The sequence below is a fragment of the Schistocerca nitens genome, chromosome 7, assembly GCF_023898315.1.
Source record: "Schistocerca nitens isolate TAMUIC-IGC-003100 chromosome 7, iqSchNite1.1, whole genome shotgun sequence".
In the NCBI taxonomy this organism is placed as follows: Eukaryota; Metazoa; Arthropoda; class Insecta; order Orthoptera; family Acrididae; genus Schistocerca; species Schistocerca nitens.
In genome coordinates, this window is record NC_064620.1 from 593,245,057 (window position 1) to 593,271,075 (window position 26,019).

Consider the following 26,019-nt stretch of genomic DNA (forward strand, 5'->3'; position numbering starts at 1 on the left):
CTAGCTGCGCAGCATTTGTGCACCGCCGCCGTCAGTGTCAGCCAGTTTGCCGTGGCATACGGAGCTCCATCGCGACAGCGTGGACGTGAACCGTATGTGCAGTTGACGGACTTTGAGCGAGGGCGTATAGTGGGCATGCGGGAGGCCGGGTGGACGTACCGCCGAATTGCTCAACACGTGGGGCGTGAGGTCTCCACAGTACATCGATGTTGTCGCCAGTGGTCGGCGGAAGGTGCACGTGCCCGTCGACCTGGGACCGGACCGCAGTGACGCACGGATGCACGCCAAGACCGTAGGATCCTACGCAGTGCCGTAGGGGACCGCACCGCCACTTCCCAGCAAATTAGGGACACTGTTGCTCCTGGGGTATCGGCGAGGACCATTCGCAACCGTCTCCATGAAGCTGGGCTACGGTCCCGCACACCGTTAGGCCGTCTTCCGCTCACGCCCCAACATCGTGCAGCCCGCCTCCAGTGGTGTCGCGACAGGCGTGAATGGAGGGACGAATGGAGACGTGTCGTCTTCAGCGATGAGAGTCGCTTCTACCTTGGTGCCAATGATGGTCGTATGCGTGTTTGGCGCCGTGCAGGTGAGCGCCACAATCAGGACTGCATACGAACGAGGCACACAGGGCCAACACCCGGCATCATGGTGTGGGGAGCGATCTCCTACACTGGCCGTACACCACTGGTGATCGTCGATGGGACACTGAATAGTGCACGGTACATCCAAACCGTCATCGAACCCATCGTTCTACCATTCCTAGACCGGCAAGGGAACTTGCTGTTCCAACAGGACAATGCACGTCCGCATGTATCCCGTGCCACCCAACGTGCTCTAGAAGGTGTAAGTCAACTACCCTGGCCAGCAAGATCTCCGGATCTGTCCCCCATTGAGCATGTTTGGGACTGGATGAAGCGTCGTCTCACGCGGTCTGCACGTCCAGCACGAACGCTGGTCCAACTGAGGCGCCAGGTGGAAATGGCATGGCAAGCCGTTCCACAGGACTACATCCAGCATCTCTACGATCGTCTCCATGGGAGAATAGCAGCCTGCATTGCTGCGAAAGGTGGATATACACTGTACTAGTGCCGACATTGTGCATGCTCTGTTGCCTGTGTCTATGTGCCTGTGGTTCTGTCAGTGTGATCATGTGATGTATCTGACCCCAGGAATGTGTCAATAAAGTTTCCCCTTCCTGGGACAATGAATTCACGGTGTTCTTATTTCAATTTCCAGGAGTGTATAACATACGGAAACGGAAGATACATGCTTGGTGGAATGAGGAACGCGATGTAGCGATTCAACGTAGACATAAGGCCTGGTTAAATGACCAACAAAAGAGAACTGAAAGCTCCAGGGAGGAATTAGTAAATGTTAGACGATCAACTGCCAATGATATTAGAAGGGTCAAAAGGCAATTTCATAAGGACTCGCTAAAATCTATCGCGGATGCTTTCAATCGCTACAAGAAAAGAGATTATTATCAGACATTCAAACACTACCAGTCGAAATACACTCCACCTACTCTTATGATGACGGATACAAATCGAAAGGTAGCACATAACAATTATGACAATTCAATGACAATGGCTAAATATTTTAAACAGTTACTTAACAGCACGGAATTTGATCCCTATCGAAAAAACAAAACGCATTTAGAATAAGTTATACCACCACATCCAGATGAATTACAAGCAGCGATTAACCCACTTTGGAATTATAAAGCAGCAGGTGAGAACCAACTAGTGGCAGAACTTGGGAAATATGGAAATGCACAACTTATACTGAACTTACATAAATATCTTATGGCATTTGAAATACTAAGAAGTTACCATAGGAATGGAATGTTGCAATAATCCATTCACTACACAAAAAAGGAGATAGAGTAGATCCAAATAGGGGTATATCCGTGTTGGATATTTCTTATAAAATTTTTTTCCAAGGTTCTGTATTTCAGAATTCATGAACAGCATGATGGTGAACTAGGCGAATACCAAGGAGGCTTTAGTCCAGGACAAAGATGTCCTAATGAAATTATTAGTCCCAAATGGATAATGAAACATCAAAGGGCCAGGGAGGAAGAAACAAGTGATCATGCTTGTCGATTTTAAAAAAGCCTACGATAGTATCCATCGTGAAACTCTAATGTCAATTCTTAAAAAAAAAAAATTGGTTTACATCAGAAACTATCACCCTCGTTGCAGTCACCCTTCGAAATACTAAAGCTAGAGTAAGGTTCAGAAATGAATTCTCTGAACCTTTGGAGATTCATACTGGCCTTCGACAAGGCGATGGATTGTCTCCATTATTGTTCAGTTGTGTTCTGGGGAAAATCATGCGTGAACTGAACAAGATATACCCACCACCTGTTAAGATTGAAAGAAAGATTCTACTGAACTGCCTTGCATTTGCAGATGATTTGGCGCTGTTAGCAAACAATATTGATGAAGCAAAGGTTCAGATATAACACCTAGAACGATTAGCGCCAAAGGTCGGATTGCAAATTTCGTTTGAGAAAACAGAAATGGTGCCCAGCTTCCCAGTTGATACATCCCATATCATATTCCATAACGATCAAAAAATTAAAGTAGTAAAAAAGTTTAAATATCTTGGTGAGATTATTACCTGGAATGTTAATGAAAGAGCATCAATAGATAGTAGAACATCAAAACTTCAGCCAGCTCAGAGAACCACGTGGCCATCCTACAAAAAACGATGTCTCTCAATAAATGCTAAACTTCGACTTTACTCCTCCGTCGTTAAACCAGAAGCAACATATGCAAGTGAAATACTATTCAGACTAAATACTCAAGCAACAACTGACAAATTGCAGAAAGATGACAGAAGAATACTTCGAACAATTATCAGTAAGAAACACCAAGATAATTGGCAGTTTAGACTTTTACCAAATTCAGTAGTGTATAAAGAAGGTGAATGCATTATTGATACAATGCGGAAAAGAAGGATTGCACTTTTCGGCCACATATCTCTCCTACCAAATACTAGAATCCTGAAGCAACTTGTTTACTTCTGTAACAGTAAAACCAAAAACATGTGGTTTAAAGAAGTACAAAGTGATCTCGGTGAACTGAATATCACCACACACCAAATTCAACACAGAGAAACTGCTTCTGAAGAACAAATACACACGGCTAACATTCAAACCATCAGAACGGAAGAAGTATGTCATATCTGCAGAAGAACGAGCAGCAAGATCACAGCGAATCACGAAGTTTTGGGAAACGAAGAAATTGCTGACTGCTAAAACCTAAACTTAATGTGTTGTATTATGTTTGATTTTAGTGCTCCAATGTGGGCGTAACCTATGTAAATAAATAAGTAAACAAATAATATATTGTGTATAACATTATAAGAAATTTTCCAGAAAAACATCTAATACTGATCTATCCAAATATCGAAAAATACTTCTAGTATCGACTACTACTGTTGTGGAAAAGTAATACTCTAAGAGGACGTCCATTACACACTCTTGAACCTTCTGTTATTTCCATCGTCCGCAGCTCGTGGTCGTGCGGTAGCGTTCTCGCTTCTCGCGCCCGGGTTCCCGGGTTCGATTCCAGGCGGGGTCAGGGATTTTCTCTGCTTCGTGATGACTGGGTGTTGTGCGATGTCCTTAGGTTAGTTAGGTTTAAGTAGTTCTAAGTTCTAGGAGACTGATGACCATAGATGTTAAGTCCCATAGTGCTCAGAGCCATTTGTTATTTCCATCTCTGCTTCTTCGATGAATAGATTGAACAGTAGGGCCGGAAGACTAAATCTATGTCGTACACCAATTCGAGCTCTTCGTTCTTGATCTTTCACTCTTATTGTTCCTTCTTGGCTGTTGTGCATGTTGCATATTGCCCGTGTCTTGCTATAGCTTTCCCCTATTTTCGTCAGAATTTCGAACATCTTTCCAGGTCGGCGAATCCTATGAAAGTGTCATAATGTGTCTTTTTTTTAATTTTTTTTTTTTAGCTCTCATTATCAACCGTAATGTCAGAACTGCCTCTCTGGTGCCTTTACCTTTCCTAAAACCAATCTGATTGTCATCTAACACATATTTTCCAATCTTCTGTATATTATTCTTTTCAGAAACGTGGATGCATGAGCTGTCGAGCTGATTGTGCGACAATTCTCGCACTTGTCAGCTCTTTCAGTCACCTCAAATGTGTGGATGATATTTTTCCGAAAGTCGAATCGCCAGACTCTTACATTCTACATACCAACGTGAATAGTAGTCTTGTTGCCACTTCCGCCAGTGATTTTAAAAATTGTATTCAATCAGTCCCTTGCGTCTTACTTGACTTGAACTCTTCAAGTGCTCTTGGCAGTGGATCCTACCAGCCGAAATTTTGGCGGAGCAAAAGTGCTGGTTGTACGGCAAGTAAATTATTCATCGCTGTCCCGTGTCCGGCTTGGTTTCTCCTACATCACGTCACGCTCCAGTGCTCAATCGGCAGAAATTGGTAAAAATCGGAGGCCTTCGGGCAATTAGTTAATTGGATTCAGCACTCGCTCGCCGACGTTCGAGAGTCTACAGTGCCAAAGCGATCTTGCAGCATTATTGAACATGAACGAGCTGCATATGCAGCAGATATATGAACCAAAACACTATCACCTATCAACTTTATTAGTGACACACGTCCGTTCTGTAGCATTTGTTTCTTTATGATGCTGCCTAGACGATATGCCAATGTAAAAAAGACATCGTCACAATAGCATTCGTTTGCTGACGAAAAGGCATCTCCTCGTAAGCAGAATGCAGTCATCTGAGGCGCACGAGAACCCACAAATCTGTACGAGTTAGCTCGTAACCCATTAACTGCCATTTTTTCTTCAATTTACATCCATTTCTGGTTTTCCTAATTGACGTAGGGACTGGGAAAAGGAATGTAAAAAAAACCGCAAATAACCTTTAAGTAAACGCTATATTTTTGACTGTCCCAAAACGGGGATCATGCCACATGCCACTCCCTTTTTTACATTTTTTTAAATTTTGGTGCCAGACAACAAAGCATCGAATATGAAGTCCCACACTTTGCACAGAGCACTGCTTCCTTGCATTTTTCTTGCAAATTGCACATTTTCTTTCTTTCCCCAATGTCGTGCATTCAATCATGTATCCGGTTCGAAAAGTCCAGAGATCGACTGAAACACGTCGAGTGGGTGTACTCAGGTATGATAGATGTACTGCCTCTTTTGGGCCAAAAGCAGTGGATGACTGTGTGATATGCCCTTGTCACCATTCTTGTGAATAGCATTAATGGAATATTTTCATTCGTGATGCAGTAGAAGACGGGAACAGTATATGACACAATGTTTTCTTCGGCGAATGAATTGTTTTAGGTTACGGTGTCCGTAATAAGTGTTCGGGCTGTCAGAAAAAACTTGTAATCTCATGGAATTACTGTAGTTCATCACGGAAATTATCCCTTTTGTCAGCTGGGATTTTGTTCAGGTGTGAGTTATCAGTGAAGTGAAGGTGGCGCTTGATTTCTAGATGCTTGTTGTTGCGCAGACAGTGTCGCACATGCCTTATATCAGAGTCTTAATCATTATTTAAATATAACCGTTCCTGTGAGGAACACTATACTAAGAGTATTTTTATGCATTCATTGGATCAAGCTGTGATTATTGCTCCGTGTAGCATGCTGGACTCTTTCACTGGCAGTGAGGTTCAGTACTTGTTCATCAAAAATTTTTTCAAAGCCCCTGCATATTTTCCATTTAGTGCTGTTACCAAATGATATTTCCACTGTCCAGTTTCTGCTCGACTGGAGCAGGATTTATTGTATGTCGCATCCTCAGCTGTTCAATTAGAAGTGATTTGCCTTTAATTTTCTTCGTGCAATGGCCTGTATTTCCCTCGTTCTTACTTTTTTTCATTAGTATGAAGTTCCAGGCAACCTGAAACATCAGCTGGGAGAGTATTTTCCAATATTCGAGGGATGAGTGACAAGTAATGCCTTCACCTTCGTAATTTTTCAGCAGTTGGTAGCATTGGTATGCGGAAATACTGGCTTCTTCCGTAGCGTCTTCTCTACAGGTCCAGTTGGCGGGAAGCCTCAGCATTGAACGTTTGTGTTGTTACAGTATAAAGTATGGAACCCTCAGCAGATGGTCGGCCAGTGCTTTGAAGCAACGTGCAGAAGGTGTCACCCCATAGGAGATTCATCAGAGAATGAAAGCAGTTTATGGTGATTGTGTTGATGTGAGTACGGTGCGCCGTCGGGCGAGTCAGTTTAAAGACGCTGAGGCGTCAACATCTGACCTGCGTGACTAATAAAGAGTTGGACGTCCTGTGACAGCAACCATCGAGTTTCACAAGCAAAATGTTGACAGGTTGATTGAGGACGATCGTCGTATCACGCAGAGAGAATCTTCAAGCACAATCGTCATTTCACAATAACGTGTGGGTCACATTATTGCTTTGCTTAGTTATCGGATGATCTGTGCACTATCGAAACCCCGGATCCTGACTGCTGAAATGAAAGCGCAGAGACTTGAAATTTGCCAGAAACTCCTCTCCTCCATACATTCCAGATTTAGCACCGTCTGACTTCCACGTGTTCCCAATAATGAAAGACGATCTGCAGGGTCATTATGCTGCTGACGAAGACGTTGAGAGAACTGTGAGACTGTGGTTGAGGAAACAGTGTCGACTTCTTCCGTGACGGCTTCAGAAAATTTGTTCATCGCTAGCAGAAATCTATCCAATAGGCTGGTGATTATGTGGGAAAGTGAAAATTGGTAATTAAATATAACATTCTAAGGATTATTTCTGTGTTTGATGTATTAAAATGTTCCCGTCCAAACACAGTTAACGAAGGTGGAGGCATTACTTTTCATTCAACCCTCATTCATTTGTCAGTACCATTTGGAGGGACTCGACGATGTAAATGGTCTCAATTCATTTTACCCTCATCTTCAGCAGAAGCCATGAAACTGGAAACATTTACAATGTCTTCAATTTCCCTTATAGGAAGCGCTTTATAGCCACACATTGTGCCTGGGGAGAAATGAAAACCAAAATGTTGTTTTAGGTGGAACCTGCCATGAGCCGCAGCTCGGCATCGAATTCAGAGAGCTCTCATTGGAAAATAAAATCAGCCTTGGAAGTAAACAACTGATAAACATCTAGAACCGTTACAGAACCTGCCACTACACAGTTGGCTCTGAGCACTATGGGACTCAACTTCTGAGGTCATTAGTCCCCTAGAACTTAGAACTAGTTAAACCTAACTAACCTAAGGACATCACACACATCCATGCCCAAGGCAGGATTCGAACCTGCGACCGTAGCGGTCTCGCGGTTCCAGACTGCAGCGCCTAGAACCGCACGGCCCCAATACACAGTTGCTGGACGTTATTTACATTGAAAACGTACGTCTCTTGCAACGAGGAAGAGCCTACTTCTTCATACATATGATCCTGTACATTTCACTTGTTTAGCAACAAGTGACTAAGAATCAATGCACAAGCTCGACGAAGGTCTAGACAACGAGGCACAGTGGTAACAATCCGTGCCAATATAATTCTAATACTAAAATTTACAAAGGCAATTCGCCAAGTTCGTTAAATCGTCTAATCATCTTTGATTTCTTTTTTCACCCCGTCGGTGACCGAGGCCTTTGCAGAGGTCTGTCTAGGGTACCGCTCGATACAGCCCTCTTTGTTAACAATGTTTTCGGAATGTGTGAATGCGCTCTAGTTTGTAGTACTCGGGAGTTCAATGGACAGCATTTTATAAGGCGACAGTAAAATAAAGAGAGAGAAATATAAATTGCGATCTGCTTCAATGAATATTAAACTTGAAATGTGAAAGTTTGGAATGAACGTTACTTGAATGTTAATGTACTTCACAAAGAAGTTTTTCCCCTTAATTGAGAGTGCTTTAAACGGATCTAAGCTTTCAGGTCTTTCTAGCAATCATGTGACGTAACAAGAGAGTCGCTTACCTCCGATTATTTTTCTGTTAATATTGTTATGTTTACAAAAATAATTTTTTTGTAACTGGTTATATATATTTTTAGGGCCCACTCCTTCTGAAGAAGGTACTTTTAGAAATAACGAAACCTTGGTCCAGGGCTAATAAGCCTCTGTTTTTCAACTGGTTGGCTGATTTTTTCAACCTTGTTGTACGATATTTCTCTTTAACAAAATAACCGCTTCGTATTTCTGTTCACAAGACCTTATAGAATGAGATTTTCACTCTGCAGCGGAGTGTGCACTGATATAAAACTTCCTGGCAGATTAAAACTGTGTGCTGGACCGAGACTCGAACTCGGGACCTTTGCCTTTCGCGGGCAAGTGCAGAGTGAAAATCTCATTCTGGAGACATCCCCCAGGCTGTGGCTAAGCCATGTCTCCGCAATATCCTTTCTTTCAGGTGTGCTAGTTCTGCAAGCTTCGCAGGAGAGCTTCTGTAAAGTTTGGAAGGTAGGAGACGAGGTACTGGCAGAAGTAAAGCTGTGAGGACGGGGCGTGAGTCGTGCTTGGGTAGCTCAGTTGGTAGAGCACTTGCCCGTGAAAGGCAAAGGTCCCGAGCTCGAGTCTCGGAATAGGCACACAGTTTTAATCTGCCAGGAAATTTCAAGACCTTATACCTCTGCGTTTAAATAAACTTAATTCTCTAACAAATTCCGTAACGGCTGCCGTATAACAATACAATTAGGTCCGCTCCGACAATAAGTCTTTCTATTCCAGTACCTCAAGTCATAGTAAAAAGTATTATTAATCCCATAGGCATACATTACTAGATTGGCAGTTTCGTATATAGTACTACTCGGTTTACTTTAATGTAGCAATATGGCGGCGAGCGCAAAGAACGTGTAAACAGCTGTTTATTTGCTGATAAACCAATCATAAGAAATGGGGAAAACTTATATAACTGCGTTACTTTTAGAGGTTTGACAAAATGGTTGATACATGGGTCTTGTTTGGGTGAAATTTCTCCTACAGCAGACGGAAGGTACAAGGAAAGGAACATGTCACAATACAAGAATAACTAAAAACATCTTAGGTATTTTTGCAGTTTGTCCTATCTGAAATACCGGCAACCATTAAATAGTTTATTTAAGTTTTAGAGGGTGTCATTAATCTAGTGCGCGACTGCTACAATCGCAGGTTCGACTCTCGTCTCGGGCATGGATGTGTGTGATGTCCTCAGGTTAGTAACTTTTAAGTTCTAAGGGACTGATGACTTCAGATATTAAGTCCCATAGTGCTCAGAGCCATCTGAACCATTTTTTTCATAAATCTAGTATTAACAGACGTAGCTTAATTATGTGTTCTTAATCAGTTTTTATCAATTTTGGCTCTTCGTCGAAAGGTATGCTGATCATGAAAGTGCTCTTATAAGTAGAACGTGCTATTTGTCGTACATGACAAGTGTTCTTTATGTATTTGAGTGCTCTTATGAAAACTACGGAAGCTCTAAACGTGTATGCAGGGTGTTACAAAAATGTACGGCCAGACTTTCAGGAAACATTCCTCACACACAAAGAAAGAAAATATGTTACGCCGACATGTGTCCGGAAACGCTTACTTTCCATGTTAGAGCTCATTTTATTACTTCTCTTCAAATCACATTAATCGTGGAATGGAAACACAGAGCAACAGAACGTACCAGCGTGACTTCAAATACTTTGTTACAGGAAATGTTCAAAATGTCCTCCGTTAGCGACGATACATGCATCCACCCTCCGTCGCATGGAATCCCTGATGCGCCGATGCAGCCCTGGAGAATGGCGTATTGTATCACAGCCGTCCACAATACGAGCACAAAGAATCTCTGCATTTGGTACCGGGGTTGCGTAGACAAGAGATTTCAAATGCCCCCATAAATTAAAGTCAAGAGGGTTGAGGTCAGGAGAGCGTGGAGGCCATGGAATTGGTCCGCCTCTACCAATCCATCGGTCAACGAATCTGTTGTTGAGAAGCGTACGAACACTTCGACTGAAATGTGCAGGAGCTCCATCGTGCATGAACCACATGTTGTGTCGTACTTGTAAAGGCACATGTTCCAGCAGCACAGGTAGAGTATCCCGTATGAAATCATGATAACGTGCTCCATTGAGCGTAGGTGGAAGAACATACTGACGAAACTAAAATGTGCTCTAACATGGAAATTAAGCGTTTCCGGATGTCCACATAAGATCTTTTCTTTATTTGTGTGTGAGTAATGTTTCCTGAAAGTTTGGCCGTACCTTTTTGTAACACCCTGTATATGTAACCTGTTGTTCCTGTCATAACTCGATTCTCAATGTATGTGTTAACCTTAACTGTTACGCAAATGTTTACTCAACTGTAGAAGTTGATTACACCATCTCATAAAGGCTACAACTTCATTTGGTTCCAGAAAACCGTAATAGTAGACTACCATACACCAACTTCCTGTCGCAGCCACCTTACCTCACCAAACGTCAGGCTTCAGTAAAAGATGCATCTTTGTCAGTCTAGTAATGTATGTCTGCGATTAATCCAGTGTCAAGGATGCTATATCAGTGAAGAGTAGCACCGCGTACACAGGTTATTGTCACAGTCACTGGTCAGGTGAGTACAGGGTTATAAATACAAAATCAAATAGGGGTAATGCAGGAGTAGGTTTAATAATGAATAAAAAATAAGTGTACGGGTAAGCTACTGCAAACAGCATAGTGAACGCATTATTGTGGCCAAGATAGATACGAAGCCCACAACTACTACACTAGTACAAGTTTATATGCCAACTAGGTCTGCAGATGACGAAGAAATTGAAGAAATGTATGATGAAATAAAAGAAATTATTCAGATAGTGAAGTGTGACGAAAATTTAATAGTCATGGGTGACTGGAATTCGGTAGTAGGAAAAGGGAGAGAAGGAGACGTAGTAGGTGAATATGGATTGGGGATAAGAAATGAAAGAGGAAGCCGCCTGGTAGAATTTTGCACAGAGCACAACTTAATCATAGCTCACACTTGGTTCAAGAATCATAAAAGAAGGCTGTATACATGGAAGAAGCCTGGAGATACTGACAGGTTTCAGATAGATCATATAATGGTAAGACAGAGATTTAGGAACCAGGTTCTAAATTGTAAGACATTTCCAGGGGCAGATGTGGACTCTGACCACAATCTTTGGTTATGACCTGTAGATTACAACTGAAGAAACTGCAAAAAGGTGGGAATTTAAGGAGATGGGACCTGGATGAACTGAAAGGACCAGAGGTTGTACAGAGTTTCAGGGAGAGCATAAGGGAACAATTGACAAGAATTGGGGAAATAAATACAGTAGAAGAAGAATGGGTAGCTTTGAGGGATGAAGTAGTGAAGGCAGCAGAGGATCAAGTAGGTAAAAGGACGAGGGCTAGTAGAAATCCTTGGTAACAGAAGGTATATTGAATTTAATTGATGAAAGGAGAAAATATAAAAATGCAGTAAATGAAGAAGGCAAAAAGGAATACAAATGTCACAAAAATGAGATCGACAGGAAGTGCAAAATGGCTAAGCAGGGATGGCTAAAGGAAAAATCTAAGGATGTAGAGGCTTATCTCAGTAGGGGTAAGATAGATACTGCCTACAGGAAAATTAAAGAGACCTTTGGAGATAAGAGAACCACTTGTATGAACATAAAGAGCTCAGATGGAAACCCAGTTCTAAGCAAAGAAGGGAAGGCAGAAAGGTGGAAGGAGTATATAGAGGGTCTATACAAGGGCCATGTACTTGAGGACAATATCATGGAAATGGGAGATGATGTAGATGAAGTTTAAATGGGAGATACGATACTGCGTGAAGAGTTTGACAGAGCACTGAAAGACTTGAGTCGAAACAAGGCCCCCGTAGTAGACAGCATTCCATTGGAACTACTGACGGCCTTGGGAGAGCCAGTCCTGACAAAACTCTACCATCTGGTGAGCAAGATGTATGAAACAGGCGAAATACCCTCAGACTACAAAGAAGAATATAACAATTTCAATACCATAGAAAGCAGGTGTTGACAGATGTGAAAATTACCGAACTATAAGTTTAATAAGTCACAGCTGCAAAATACTAACGCGAATTCCTTACAGACGAATGGAAAAACTAGTAGAAGCCGACCTCGGGGAAGATCAGTTTGGATTCGGTAAAAATATTGGAACACGTGAGGCAATACTGACACTACGACTTATCTTAGAAGCTAGATTAAGGAAAGGCAAACCTACGTTTCTGGTATTTGTAGACTTACAGAAAGCTTTTGACAATGTTGACTGGAATACTCTCTTTCAAATTCTGAAGGTGGCAGGGGTAAAATACAGGGAGCGAAAGTCTATTTACAGTTTGTACAGAAACCAGATGCCAGTTTTAAGAGTCGAGGGACATGAAAGGGACGCAGTGGTTAAGAAGGGAGTGACACAGGGTTGTAGCCTATCGGAGAAGTAACTAAATCTGTATATTGAGCAAGCACTAAAGGAAACAAAAGAAAAATTCGGAGCAGGTATTAAAATCCATGGAGAAGAAATAAAAACTTTGAGGTTTGCCGATGACATTGTAATTCTGTCCGAGACAGCAAAGGACTTGGAATAGCAGTTGAACGGAATGGACAGTGTCTTGAAAGGAGGATATAAGATGAACATCAACAAAAGCGAAACAAGGATAATGGAATGTGGTCAAGTGAACTCGGGTGATGCTGAGGGAATTAGATTAGGAAATGAGACACTTAAAGTAGTAAAGGACTTTTGCTATTTGGGGAGCAAAATAACTGATGATGATCGAAGTAGAGGGGATATAGAATGTAGACTGGCAATGGCAAGGAAAGCGTTTCTGAAGAAGAGAAATTTGTTAACATCGAGTATGGATTTAAGTGTCAGGAAGTCGTTTCTGAAAGTATTTGTATGGAGTGTAGCCAAGTATGAAACATGGACAATAAATAGTTTGGACAGGAAGGGTATAGAAGCTTTTGAAATGTGGTGCTACAGAGGAATGCTGAAGATTAAAGGGGTAGATCACATAATTAATGAGGAGGTATTCAATAGAATTGGGGAGAAGAGGAGTTTGTGGCACAACTTGACTAGAAGAAGGGATCGGTTGGTAGGACATGTTCTGAGGCATCAAGGGATCACCAATTTAGTATTGTAGAGCAGCGTGGAGGGTAAAAATTGTAGAGGGAGACCAAGAGATGAATACACTAAACAGATTCAGAACGATGTAGGTTGCAGTAGGTACTGGGAGATGAAGAAGCTTGCAAAGGATAGAGTAGCATGGAGAGCTACATCAAACCAGTCTCAGGACTGAAGACCACAACAACAAGAATATTGTTACTTTCCGTCTAGGATTTCCCATTGTTTAATACTCAAGAACGGGTAGAGTACGTTAAAACTACAGTCTGTGTCGCTGAACACTGTAACGACGGATGAACGATTCATCTCGAAATTTGCATATTTCTCGTCTCTTCAGTCAATTTGTGACATTACAAGCACTCAGCGAAGACTATCGGAGGCTCCTGATGTCTTAAAATGTGTAAGTACAAACTACCACTAGAACATAGCAGACAGTAGTAATGTACGGGATGCGACTGTAGCAGAGGTAGCAGTGGGGCAGCCGAGACGGCACGGACGCTGCTCCGGTCCTTAGGGAGCGTCGCTGGGCGACAGCTGGCTTAATCTAGATAGACCCGGTGCAGCGCGCCACCCCTTACATTTTAAAAGCTTAATTAATCTGCGCGCCTCAGGCTCAACCCCCACCCCTTCCCACCCCACACTCCCTCACCGGCAGAGGAGAGCCTCGCCGTTCACGCCCAGCGGACGTTTTCTTCTTCTGTGGATCAAGGAGGCTTTCTTAATTGGAAAGGCCATTAAGTCTGGCCTGATAGCCGACGTTCCGAGTGACGGAGATGGAGCTGCGGCCCATCAGTGATAACGGGCCGTTCCGCGAGGCAGGTGGATCCGCCGGCGACGTCTGTCTGTCCACAGAGGCAGTGGCGTTGACGGCGACACGATAAACACCCCGCGGCCTTCCTAATTTTGTGATGGGCGTGCCTCTCTAGAAATATCGAGTATTAGCTATGTGCTCCATGACGTCGCGTATTCCCCTCTACAGGGTGGTCCACTGATAGTGACCGGGCCAAATATCTCACGCAACAAGCGTCAAACGAAAAAACTACAAAGATGGAAACTTGTCTAGTTTGAAGGGGGAAACCAGATGGCACTATGGTTTACCCGCTAGATGGCGCTGCCATAGGTCAAACGGATGTCAACTGGGCTTTTTTTAAAAAAGGAACTCCCATTTTTTAGTACATATGCGTGTAGTACGTAAAGAAATATGAATGTTTTAGTTGGACCACTTTTTTCGCTTTGTGATAGATGGCGCTGTTATAGTCACAAACATGTGGCTCACAATTTTAGACGAACAGTTGGCAACAGGTAGGTTTTTTATATTAAAGTACAGAACGTAGGTACGTTTGAACATTTTATTTCGGTTGTTCCAATGTGAATGGGACAGCGCAATCTGTTATTCTGAATGGACCATTTTTTCCGTGGATGTCGAGTTAATTTTTCACTCGATGTCTCAACTGGAGCAACAGGCAGTGGGTGGTTTACACTCGGAATTGTCCGCTGTGAGAACGCATCGTTACCTGGACTAGAATCTTTTGCCGAACGAGATGTCATCGCCTACAAGACTTGGCACTGTGGAATCGACTCGAAGACGCAGAGTAGAACTAGTTTTGTTTATAGTAATGTGCCTTTTACTTTGTATACTCGATCATGTAGAAAAGTGTCTAATGATGAAAAAATACATGTATGGATGAAAGGACTTGGTGTACTTGCTGAGAATGTTACTGTAACTGGTGATATTACTTTGTATTATAATTATTAATAAAGTGTTTTCCTTGACTCCTGTAACCGGTGGCGTCAGCCGAAAACCGCTACATCTGGTAATCGGGGGCTCAAGGATGCCATAATTTGAAAAAATTAAAAAAGCATAGTGCCACACTGCCCGCTGGGTGCCTAGCCGGCCGGGTATGCAACCCGCCTGCCTCGGCGCTAGGCCGAAGCACCAGCAGGTACGGTATATTTCTCTCCCGCTGGTGCGCGCAGAGTCTTAATAAAGTCCGTTATCAACGCGTTAAGTAACTAATGTCACGCGTCCACTATATAAGAGGGCAGTGCACGCAAGCGGAATCATTCCGCTGGAAGCTCTACCTGCAACAGCATTGAAGCACCATGCCTCGTCGACGTGTGTATCGTCATCGTCGCCACCGCATCCCAGCGTACCTTTCTGAGAACGCATGCTGTAACAGCGTGATTACCTGTAAATATCACATTAATGCAATATATGTTCAAAATAATGTCCGTCAACCTCAATGCATTTGGCAATACGTGTAACGACATTCCTCTCAACAGCGAGTAGTACGCCTTCCGTAATGTTCGTACATGCATTGACAATGTGCTGACGCATGTTGTCAGGCGTTGTCGGTGGATCACGATACCAAGTATCCTTCAACTTTCCCCACAGAAAGAAATCCTGGGACGTCAGATCCGGTGAACGAGTGGGCCACGGTATGGTGCTTCGACGACCAATCCACCTGCCATGAAATATACTATTCAACACCGCTTCAACCGCACGCGAGCTATGTGCCGGACATCCATCATGTTGGAAGTACATCGCCATTCTGTCATGCAGTGAAACATTTTGTAGTAACATCGATAGAAAATTACGCAGGCAATCAGCATACATTGCACCATTCAGATTGTCATCGATAAAATGGGGGCCAATTATCCTTCTTCCCACAATGCCGCACCATAAATTAACCCGCCAAGGTCGCTGACGTTCCACTTGTCGCAGCCATCGTGGATCTTCCGTTGCCCAATAATACATATTATGCCGGTTTACGTTACCGCTGTTGGTGAATGACGCTTCGTCGCCAAATAGAACGCATGCAAAAAATCTGGTATTGTCCCGTAATTTCTCTTGTGCCCACTGGCAGAACTCTACACGACCTTCAAAGTCATATCCATGAAATTCCTGGTGCATAGAAATATGGTACGGGTGCGATCGATGTTGATGGAGCATTCTCAAAACCGACGTTTTTGAGATTCCCGATTCTCGCGTAATTTGTCTGCTACTGATGTGCGGATTAGCCGCGACAGCAGCTAAAACACCTACTTTGGCATCATCATTTGTTGCAGGTCGTGGTTGACGTTTCACATGTGGCGGAACACTTCCTGTTCCCTTAAATTACGTAACTATCCGGCGAGGGGTCCGGACACTTGGATGATGTCGTCCAGGATACTGAGCAGCATGAATAGCACACGCTTGTTGGGCATTTTCATCACAACAGCCATACATCAACACGATATCGACCTTTTCCGTAATTGGTAAACGGTTCATTTTAACACGGGTAATGTATCACGAAGCAAATACCGTCCGCACTGGCGGAATGTTACGTGATACCACCTTTGTGACTACTACAGCGCCATCTATCACAAAGCGAAAATGTGGTCCAACTAAAACATTCATATTTCTTTACGTACTACACGAATATGTAATAAAATATGGGGGTTCCTATTTTTAAAAAACAGTTGACATTCGTTTGACCTATGGCAGCGCCATCTAGCGGGCCAACCATAGCGCCATCTGGTTTCCCCCTTCAAGCTAGACGAGTTTCCTTCTTTGTAGTTTTTTCGTTTGATGCTTATTTCGTGAGATATTTGGCCCGGTCACTATCAGTGGACCACTATGTATATTAAGGTCATACGGCAATCAAAGATCTCTATATCAGCAATGGCAAATATCAGAAGCGCAGTGTAAAATATGTATGAGTGTTCATGTGTTTTTTTTTTTTTTTTTAATTATGCCTTATGAGGAAAAGCTGTAAAGGAAGGTGAGGTAAAGTGGCCACCTTGAGGGAAACTGAATTTCCACCGAGCTATTGTTATCGACAGAAGCTTACCGCCCATACGTCTTGAACGTACGTATGACAAGATACAACACAAAGTATTTATAAGTGAAAAGGAAAATAATATATGGGAGCTACATGAATTTTTTCTGAAGGCTTACGAAGTTGCCACCTTTCCCTACCTAGGGGGTGTATAGTGGTCAGTTCTATCAGAATAGGATTCGATCTCGGTTGTTGTGATTTTCGAACATACTTCCTAGGCGTCTTTATATCCTAGTATCTCAAACAATACCAAGCGCCTTGGCCAGATAATTTCCAACTGGATTGTTGTATTTGGCCGCACATAACAGAAAGGAGACGGTTTAAAATAATGTAAATTAATTAACGAGGCAGAATGATAGGAGATAGCTTTTTGTATAAAACCGATTGGAAGTAAATAAAGTAAATTCGATCTGAAGTATTATGCGTGACATTAGGGACTAAATAACCATTACCTGGGTAAACAACTTGGCAACTTTTCCAGACGAGTAATGTGGCCACTATTCCAGATCGGACACCATGCCAACAGTAGTGGATCATAAATAAAACTATCAAACAGGAACGGAAGCTACATTTGTAGTCCAAAAGTACAAAAGATCCATGCCAGAGAAGGAAAGTTCCTACTCACCATATAGCGGAGATGCTGAGTAGCGATAGGCACAATAAAAAGATTCACACACTCATAGCTTTCGGCCATTAAGCCTTTGTTAGCAGTAGACACACATACACACACGCACACACACACTCACGCAAACGCAACTTCCACACACGTCTGCAGTCTCAGAGAGCTGAAACTACAGTGTAGCACCGGCTCGAGTCCAGCTATTGCTAAGAGAATCCCACGTCCTGCGACTGCCTTTTCAGAGAAAATACACACATCAAAAAAAGTTTTGCATCACCCCGGTTCCCAGAACTCCTGAAGATAGACGTTGACTGTGGATATTGTATAACAGACACAGTCCCTCTGACTGTTCAGAGATGTCACTAAAGCTCCCCAAAATATGTAAACAACCACGCATGAGCAGCACCTACTAGACGGAGTGGGTCCGACAGCCGACCAGTTCCAGTCATTCCATCAGGAAGGAGGTATACGGCTTTTGTTGTCTGTAGTTCAGGAAATGACCTGGGGGGGGGGGGGGGGGTGGCTCTGCAGACATCATGAGACTCTGGCATAAAATGAGGGTGATACGCGATTACAAGAACTCAGCAAGAGAGTTCTCACAGCCTCTGTCACCTCAATTCTCCAACTTCCTACCTACACGTGGTGCCCCTGTTAAGCCGAGCAACTCAGCGGAAGGTTGGGTAACCAACCCCAGCGGGAAACTGAGTCGGTGAGCAGATAGAGTTGGAGGACAGTGGAAGGCAACGGGTAACCACCACTGAACTATCCCAAGAAAACCCCATGGCTTCGCTCAGCTCAAAATGTTCCGGAGTTTCAAGTTCCCCGATCGGATCTCCGGGGGGAACCAGGTTGAGAGGAGCTTCACGAAGAGTAAGATGGTGCAAAGAGAAGCACTGCATAGGAACATGGAATGTAAGATCCATGTATCAAGGAAAACTAGACATAGTGAAAAGAGAAATGGAGAAAATTAACATCGACATATTGGGAATAAGTGAAATGAGCTGGACTGGCATGGGAGAATTTGCTTCGGATGGCCATATGGTGTATTATTCTGGGCACGATAACAACAGAAGTAATGGAGTAGCCTTCATAGTTAGTGATATAGTGAGAAAAGCTGTGATGGGATGCAAATATAAAAATGATAGAATGATGCCCATCAGACTTCAAGGTCAGCCCCTCAACATCACAGTAATTCAAGTTTATGCACCAACAACCGATGCTGAAAAGGAAATTATTGACCAGTTCTATGGAGATTTACAAGAATTACTACTGTCAACACCAAAAAAGGATATCGTCTTCATCGTTGGAGATTGGAATGCAAAAGTGGGAAATGAAACTGTAGAAGGTATAACAGGGAAATATGGTCTTGGTACAACAAATGAAGCTGGACAGAGATTCCTAGAATTCTGCCAAGAAAATTCATTGATAATTACTAATACACTGTTTCAACTACCAAAACGACGCCTATATACCTGGACTTCGCCAGATGGCCAACACCGGAACCAAATTGATTACATACTTTGTAATCAGAGGTGGAAGAGCGCGGTTCAGTCAGCTACAACAAGACCTGGAGCTGACTGCGGATCAGATCATGAGCTCCTGATTGCAAAATTTCGGCTGAAACTTCAGAATGTAGCAAAAAGTATCCCAACTTGCAGATACGACCTTAACTCTATACCCTCCGACTATGCTACAGAGGTACAAAACAGATTTAATGTATTACAGCTGGAGGACAAAAGCTCGCAAGAGATGTGGACAGAAGTAGCTAATACTGTCAAGGAGGCCGCAGAAAAACACATTCCCAAGAAAAGGAACAGTAAGAAGGCTAGATGGGTATCAGTTGAGGCACTGCAAGTTGCAGAAGAACGAAGGAAAGCAAAAATCAAGGGAGATAGATCAGCTATGTTTGAATTAAATAAAGGTTTTCAGAAATTAGCTAGAAGAGATAAAATATATTCTTTAATGAACAGTGCAAGGAAGTTGAAGATAGTAACGTAATGGGGAAGACAAGAGACCTTTATAAGAAAATTAGAGAAGTTAAAGGAAAATTCCAGGCAAAAATTGGAATGATAAAAGATAGAAACGGGAAAGATCTGAGTGAAGCAGAGGATGTTAAGGAAAGATGGGCAGAATATGTAGAAGACCTATACAAGAAAGAACTGCATCATGACAGGGCTCCTACTGATGATGTTAATGTTAATTTAGAACTAGAGCCAGATATTTTGGAGAGCGAAATCCAGTGGGCCCTTGAAAATATGGCTGATAACAAAACTAGTGGACATTATGAAATACCAGCAGAATTGTTTAAAGTCACTGGAAAGGGTGCAGTGAAAGTGCTGCACTCAATATGTCAAAAAATATGGATCACGCAGCAGTGGCTAGAAGACTGGAAAAGATCAGTATTCATCCCCATTCCAAAGAAGAAAAGTTCTAAAGAATGCTCAGATTACCGAACAATCGCACTTATTTCACATGCTAGCAAAGTTATGTTGAAAATCTTACAAAATAGACTTCGCCAATATCTAGATCGAGAGCTGCCAGAAGAACAAGCTGGATTTAGGAAAGGAAGAGGAACTAGAGATCAAATTGTTAACATTCGGTGGATTATGGAAAAAGCGAGAGAATTCCAGAAAGATGTGTACCTCTGCTTTATTGACTACGCCAAAGCCTTTGACTGCGTCGATCACAACAAATTATGGAACGTACTGAAAAACATGGGTGTACCAGATCACCTCATTCATCTGATACGGAGTTTATACCTTACCAAGAAGCCACGGTGAGAACTACGTATGGAACAACGACATGAATAAAGATTCAGAAAGGGGTCCGGCAAGGCTGTATACTGTCACCGTACTTATTCAATCTGTATGCAGAACATGTCATGAGGAATGCGAGGCTAGATGAAGGAGAAACAGGAATTAAAATAGCTGGAATAAATGTAAACAACCTCAGGTACGCGGATGATACGATCCTGTTGGCAGAAAGTGAAGAAGAATTGAGAACACTCTTACTGAAGGTGAAAGACGAAAGTGAAAAGGCTGGTCTTATGCTGAATGTGAAGAAAACGAAAATTATGGCAACTACACCTACCAATTCGTGGGCTATAGCAGGAGAAACCATGGAGGTAGTGACCACATTCAGTTATCTCGGTTCCCAGATCTCTGCTGACGGTGACTGCAGCCATGAAATCCGGATACGCCTGTTGCTCGGTAGACAGGCGATGTCAAACCTTGACAAGGTTATAAGGTCCAGAGATATAACACTAGCAACAAAGATACGTATTGTGAGGGCTATGGTCTTTCCAGTTGTGATGTATGGATGTGAGACCTGGACCATTAGAAAGGCTGAACGGCGAAGAATTGACTCCTTCGAATTGTGGTGTTGGAGGAAACTTCTTAGAGATCCATGGACTGCAAAGAGAACCAACAGATCAATACTGGAGCAAATTAAACCAGATTTCTCCCTGGAAGGTCTAATCTTAAAACAAAAGCTGACTTACTTTGGACACACAATGCGAAGGCATGCCTCGCTGGAAAAAACATTAATGCTGGGGAAGATTGAAGGAACTAGAAGAGAACGTCAGAGGATGAGATGGATCGATGGCATCACAGAAGCAATGTGTTCCAACCTGGAAGGTCTACGGGAGAAAGTGCAAGACAGGAAAAAGTGGCGTGATTTGGTTCATGGGGTCACGAAGAGTCGGAACCGACTAAACGAATAGAGAGAGAGAGAGAGAGAGAGAGAGTTCAACCATGCCTCTCGGGGTGAACCAAAGCGATGTTGTTCTCCCAGATGATTTCATCAGTCCTATTCCGACGTGTCTCGTCGGTTGGCTTTCGCGGTCGTCCACTCCAAGTTCTGTCGCACACATTGAGGTTAGCAACGCAGTTTGTTTTATTACGAACACGAACAACGCTACGTCACACATTACTTCAAATGGCTCTGAGCACTATGGGACTTCACATCTTAGGTCATCAGTCCCCCAGAACTTAGAACTACTTAAACCTAACTAACCTATCACACACATCCATGCCCGAGGCAGGATTCGAACCTGCGGCCGTAGCAGTCCCGCTGTTCCGAACTGCAGCACCTAGAACCGCACGGCCACCTCGGCCGGCGTCACACATTACTGTTGTTGACACAATCAACCGTACAGAGCTTTCATTTCCGTGTGAATTTCAATAGGGGGCACGCCTTCTGCGGTTAGTGTTGTGGCGTAACAAGCTAGTCACGCCACACTGAGGAGGAAGCCGAAAGGCACGCGTACACACACGCCGACTGGCGTCAAGTCTGGAACAGGATACGTATTGAATACTATAAAGAAAATACGTATCTTTGGAATATACTTAACTTTTAATCAATCCTTGTGATACATCTCTCTTGACTATACAAATGAGACTCGTAAGATACATGCACTGTGACAATTGGCGCCTTGCTAAGTCGTAGCCATTAACTTAGCTGAAGGCTATTCTAACTGTCTCTCGGCAAATGAGAGAATTGGCTTCGTCCGTATAGTCGCTAGCAACGTCGTCGTACAACTGGGGCGAGTTCTCGTACGTCTCTCGAGACCTGCCGTGTGGTGGCGCTCGGTCTGCGATCACACAGTGGCGACACGCGGGTCCGACATGTACTAATGGACCGCGGCCGATTTAAGCTACCACCTAGCAAGTGTGGTGTCTGGCGGTGACACCACAGTTAGCACCTCGATTACAGCAGGCTATTTCTCACGCCCCTACACAGTTACACACTGCCATGCTACACGTTATAATTCGATGCCCTCTAACGGCAGAGGGTTGCACCTTGCATCAGCGAAGCGAGAAGTTCGAATGAGTAATATACATGACGGGTGATTCCTCAACCGATATAGAAAACAGAATTAAAAATTGACAGACATTATTTTTCAGCACACCCTCGTATGTCATTAACTTCTGGACCAGTAAATATTTCATGCAGCTCTAAACAGGCAATCCATCTTACGTCAAACTCTCCGAGTGTGGAAGATGTATGCAGGGTCGCCTATCTTAAGAAGCATGAAATGTTTCCGGGACGGTTTTCTTTCGCACATTCTGTGCAGTATACTGTACCTCCTATCTTGGGCTGTTGAGTTTAAGCCAGTGAGAAGAATAGAAACATATTCGTAACATTTTTAATTGACTGAACTGCGGGTTTTAGGAGTAACATTGTGTTTTGGATTAATCAAACAAAACCCAGGTTACCCTTTTCTCACAAACTTTATTGTTACTGTACGATCTACAGGGTGAAATTACTGAATTATATGTAAAACGTAAATTAGTTACAAACGCGAGGGTCCACATACATTATTAAAACCTGTAAACGTTACTACAGTTATTGGGATTTACGTTATGACTTTTCCGATATGCCTTCCATCATTGGCGATGATGTGGCGCAGACGAATAGCGAAATTCTGCATGACCCAATGAAGTGTCGGAACATTGACGCTGTCCACCACCCTCTGAATGGCTGTTTTCAGCTGTACGCCTTGTCTTTCATACAGCCCCACAAAAGAAGGACTCGCATGTCTTCAGATCCGGAGAATATGGCGTCCAATCGAGGCCCGTGCCAGTTGCCCCTCGGTACCCCACAGCCAGAATGACGGCACCAAAGTGCTCACCCAGGACATCACTCTCCTGCTTCGATTGTGTCGAACTCTGTCTTGCATGAACTACATTTTGTCGACATCAGGGTCACTTTGGATAATGTAGATGAAAGCATCTTCCAAAACCTTAATGTACCATTTGATAGTCACCGTAACATCAAGGAATGTCGCACCGATTATTCCGTTCAGGACATTGCACACCACACAATCACCCATTGAGGGTAAAGAGACTTCTCGATCGCGAAATACGGATTCTCAGTCCCCCAAATGCGTCAATTTTGCTTATTGACGAACCCATCCAAATGAAAGTGGGCTTTGTCGCTAAACCAAACCATGCACATGCCCATAGTAACTTCCATCATGCCCCACGGCCAACCGTGCAGTTTGAACGTCCCAACGCAAACCGTTCAGAAGTTATGAAGATTTTATTTCATATGGTTCAATAATTGTCACCCTGTAAGTTTCGAGTTATAAGCCCATTTTCTAGTACACAATTAGTCCCAGTTGGGAGACAACTTCCTGATACACTGCCAGGAAGAAAATGCAACACCATAAAGGACTGTATTCTCTCACCATATGCATATATTGAGGGTCTACAGTGTTAGGCTAGGCGAAAATTGAGACGCGTATAGAGCGTGTGGAGCGACGCAGAGCAGAGCTCGTGTTTGTAACTTTAGATTCAAATGGGACCGAGCAAATTGCGACGCGACGCGACGTGACTGGGACGCGACAAGCGCCTGTGTCAGGTCCCGCGGATTTGTGGTTGCGGCACAGTTTCTCGTACCGCGTGTCACGCGTGCACCGCGGGAGGGGTGAGGTGGGGAGTAGGAAGGCAGTCCTCGGTCCTTATTCTATTTCGTTCATACTGACATACTGATCGGTGCAGTAGGTTAGTCTTGGTACTGACGTCATTTTCGGTTCTTTATCCGAATTTACTACTCAGTAAACTTTTTAGACCTTTTACCGAACGGTCCTCCCACCGATTTTTCGACAACTGTCGTTCGGTTATCTATGGTGGACTTACACCTATAATTTGATATTTTAAACATATTGAGCGGTTTTAGCTTTGGATTTCGTGATTTTGTTACTAACGAATCACCACAGGACGCGTCCAGTTCGAAAGTGAGGTAATAATTGACTATTTTCCTTTGTTAGAAATATGGTTACGTTATGTTAGGTTAGGTTGTTACTGTGAATGACTACAACATGCAAAAAAAAAGTTTTCGGTCAATATTCTCTCAAAATACCAGTTATTTTATGCAATTAAGAGTTTAAAGATAATTAAATATCAAGACATCAGATCTGCTTACGTATATTACATGAGTATTAGCTGAAATTACTAGTGACTTCGCGTTGTCACACCCGCAAATGGTTTACTTATTAATTACAAAAGCACGTTTAAAACTTTTAAGTAACAATGCAAAGGACTTTTACGGCTTACGCCCGCATCATTCGGCAACGAAGTGAGCCTGCGTCTCTCTCGCTGCGAATTACATAAAATAAAGCAGGAGCAGCACGCAGGCTATAGTATGGTAGATGGTAAGGAGGCGAACTGCCATGGCAAAAGACGTAGGTTTGTATACTGCTGGATGCGAAAAAAAAATTTTTTTTCCTCTATGTTTTTGCAACGCATTCTGAGACTTCGTTAATCGTCAAAGTTAAGCATTTTTCTGAAACAGGCGCGCTTTCTCAGTAACGAGTATCTCCGATTTCGTGACTTCCATATGTTCAAGAAATGAAAGATGAAGTTACTGTGAGCGAAACCACTGACAGTGACATATTTACTTCTTCCTGTCACGAATAATTCATCATTTCTTTCGGAATACTTAGCGGTTTCCAAGAGTGTGGTCAGACAGGAATATAAGAGCAGAACGTAAATTACTACGAATGAGACTAGCAGCTACCTCCTTAATGCTTTATCTTGTGACAAGTATTTATGTGCGATGGAAACGTTAAGAACAGTAAACAGAGATGAAAGCTTCCCGCCACAGTATTTTCAGACTATACCATCATATATGAAACATTTTGCTTCATCAGATGCATTTTATAAACTATAACGAACTTCTATAGCTGCACTCGCCACACGCTCTCGAAAAGGCAATTTTTTAAATTTTGCTTTCATGAACCAAATCGTTGACGTATCATATAAGGAAGTAGGCTACTTCATCATTAGGATATCTAGGAGCGACCAACAACCACATTCCATATATCTTCTTATTCTTTGACACTCTCTCAAACAACTTTTGGGACTCTTGGAGATGTGTTCCGTCTATGCAAATAATTGAAGGCAGTTTATTCCAATAGGCGTTTCGCTTCTTTTATCTGTGAAGCATCATCACGAATAAAGGAAGCGAAACGCGTATGGCAATAAACAAACTGCTTTCTATTAGTTGCGTAGACAGAAAGTACCTCCACGAGATTTAAAGCAACTAAGCAATTACGGAAAACAGAAAAAATTACGAATTTTTCGGGTGTTTCTATAGATGTATTCGTACAGTGTGATACTACACTTCATTCCTAACTCATATTCCGAAACGTAAAATCCAAAACAAGACGCCAATGTGAATGAGAATAAAATGACATAATGAGACATTTACGACAGTTTGCAGAACACAGTCAATATATATCGTTATCATACATTCATGAAAGTCCGTGGTCAGCGAAATTTTAACAATATTACGTACTCTAAGCAAACTTTTCGGTACTGTGAAGAATGGAATGCCTGTGTCGGCTACTATCCACTTCCACTTCGTGCCGCTGTGGCGCTGAAGTGCATATGAGCGGATCTGAGGCAGATTGGCTTCCATTGGTTGGTGCGAGGAGAACTGGCAATAGCGTTTCTGTTCGCTAGGATCGTTTAGCATCACTTGAATAATATTG

At 42.9% G+C, this 26,019-nt stretch overlaps 1 protein-coding gene across 1 annotated transcript in view; it reads right to left on the bottom strand.

Moving 5' to 3' along the window:
- LOC126194782 (uncharacterized) overlaps positions 1–26,019 on the bottom strand; it is a 369,006-nt gene that overhangs the window by 133,014 nt on the left and 209,973 nt on the right. The gene's annotated exons all lie outside the window — the stretch shown is intronic.